The sequence below is a fragment of the Pteropus alecto genome, unplaced genomic scaffold (genome assembly GCF_000325575.1).
Source record: "Pteropus alecto unplaced genomic scaffold, ASM32557v1 scaffold5, whole genome shotgun sequence".
In the NCBI taxonomy this organism is placed as follows: domain Eukaryota; kingdom Metazoa; phylum Chordata; class Mammalia; order Chiroptera; family Pteropodidae; genus Pteropus; species Pteropus alecto.
Window position 1 is genome coordinate 32,698,607 of NW_006441953.1, and position 2,472 is coordinate 32,701,078.

Consider the following 2,472-nt stretch of genomic DNA (forward strand, 5'->3'; position numbering starts at 1 on the left):
CTGGTAAATGGCCGGCCGCGCGGGTCTGTTCCCACGGCTGCCGCCGCGCCTTCACCCGTGCGGCCGGCGTCCTTGCGTCCTGTCGCGTGTCCCCTCCCAGCCTGAGTGGCCCCTGCCCCGCCAGGCCCTCGAGCCAGGCCCGCCCTGGCCTCCTCCACCATGGGGCCACCCAACCTCTACCTTTCTCGGAGTGTTCGCTTTTCACCAAACGTATACCACCAAGGCAGAAAATCTTTCACTTCATCTAGCATTTCAAGAAAAATGTAAAACTTGAGAGGTAGGACACCCCAAGAGCCCGAGAACCACAGAAGAAAGGCCGGGAGCATCCCTGGCGAGTCTCCTCGCCCTCCAGTGACCGCTCGTCCTTGCGGTGGCGGGGGACAAAGAACAGGACAAACTTACATACCCACCGTCCAAAAAAACAATGTTTAGGATTTTGCCACATTTTCTTCAAGTCTTTTTAATATGAAAGAAAAAAGCAGTCCAGATAACAGCAACGACAGACGCGCCCCGCAGGCCGGCGAGCTGGGCCGGCCCCTCCCTCAGCACCACGGCCGAAGCGGGTCTGTCCACACACGGGGTCAACTTCGCGTTACGTCGCCATGCTAACATGCTACAGGAGATTTCTGGTGACGGTGGCCAAACTGTTTTTTAAAGAAAAAGTTAGCTACATCATCTTAACCCAGCAGGAAAGAAAATCCTAGGTCCAGAGATGGACAGGGGACATAGTCAGCTTTCCAAGGTACAGGCCGCCTAGGGCAGGACTCCGGCCTGCAAGAGCTGGGCTTGGCTCGGGAACACAGAGCATGGAGGCCACCGCCAGGGCTGGACTCCGGCTCCACTGCTTCCTGTGGCGAGTCACTCACTCACTACACGGTTCCCTCCATACTCGATTCCTGGAGACAGAGGACTGGCCTCACGGGGTAGCTCCAGACACTGAGGAAGAAGAGTAGGAGTCACCGGAGTGTCTGCTGTCACGGGCCAGTTCCGTCACCTGAGCCTCGCCACTGGCCAGCCCAGGGCTGGGCCTGAGAAAACACCCACCAGATGCCACTGGGAGCCAGAATCACCCTGGAGGAATCTGCTTCGGAGGCTGTGGTCCCCCAAACCCTGGGCCCAGAAATTTACGTAAAAACAGCCCTGAAATGAGTGATGCTGGGAGGGCCCTGCAAGGGGAACTCGGAAACTGGTCAGGGGACCTCCAACACCCCTGTGAAGTGAACCGAGAGAGAGACATGGCAGCGAGCGAGCCCACGCCCACAGTGAGGGGCACCCGGGGAGCCGGGCAAAGGTTAAAGTGGAAGGGCTTCCACGGAATAAGAACAGGAAATCGTTGTTGTTGTTTTTTTTAATAACTTACAGATTTGGAAGAGAAAAACAGGCATCAGAATAAAAAGCTAATAGTTAAATATAGACTAAACACAGCTAAATATACAATTAATAGCTCCTGAGATAAATGTGAACGAATCACCAAGGTAAATGGCTGGTAAAGAGATAGCCAATATTTGGGAGGGATTACGAGACATAACATTCACGTTTCATTCTTTGAGAAATTTAGACTGTCTACAGCGTGCCAGACACTGAACTCCAGGTGCTGGGTTTACAGCACTTAACACGTCGGGATGAAAAATGCTCTCCTTCCTAGCTGATGCAATAAGGCAAGAAAAGGACATAAAAGATACACAGTTTAGAAAGGAAGAAATAAAACTGTCTTTTGTTCACAAATGATATAATCATGTATGTAGAAAATCTGAAAGAATCAAAAAAAACCCTAGCATCCACGGCCAAGCCACCCTGAAAGTGCCCGATCCCATCTGATCTTGGAAGCTAAGCAGAGTCGGGTCTGGTTAGCACTTGGATGGGAGACCACCTAGGAAGACCAGGTGCTGTAGGCATTAAAAAAATAAAATAAATAAAATTTAAAAAACCCTGGAACTAAGAAGAAATCATAGCAAAGCTATGAGACACAAGGCCAACATGCAAATCAATCAACTTCCCTACATACCAGCTGTAAAAAAGTAGAAACTGAAATTAAAAACACTATTTACATTAGTACCCCCCAAAAAGTGAAATACTTAGAAATAAATCTAAACATGTACAAGACCTAAAAGTGGAAAACTGCAAAACTCTCGTAAGATCAAAGAACTTAAAAAATGAAAAGACATTCCATGTTCATGAACAGGATTACCCAACACTGTCAGGATGTCAGTTCTCCCAACTTAATCGATAGGTCGGTACAATCCCAAACAAAATCCCAGCGAGCGCTGTTCCCACTGGCGGCCTGAGGTGACCTCCGAAAACGTCTCCTCACCTGACCCAGAAAACTCCACAAAATCATGCAAATCGACAGGTTCAGATCTTTGTGTTCACTCTAAGAACACCCGTGAAGCAGCCCAGGCCATCAAGCGTATGCATATCTGAAAGGCCACCAAGCACCTGAAGGAAGTCCCTTCACAGAAGCGATGTGTGCCA

General features: G+C 49.7%; 1 pseudogene; it reads left to right on the top strand.

Annotated features, from left to right (window-relative positions):
• The first annotated feature begins 1,776 nt into the window (after positions 1-1,776).
• On the top strand, positions 1,777-1,895 carry LOC112485576 (annotated as a pseudogene).
• Positions 1,896-2,472: the final 577 nt, after the last annotated feature.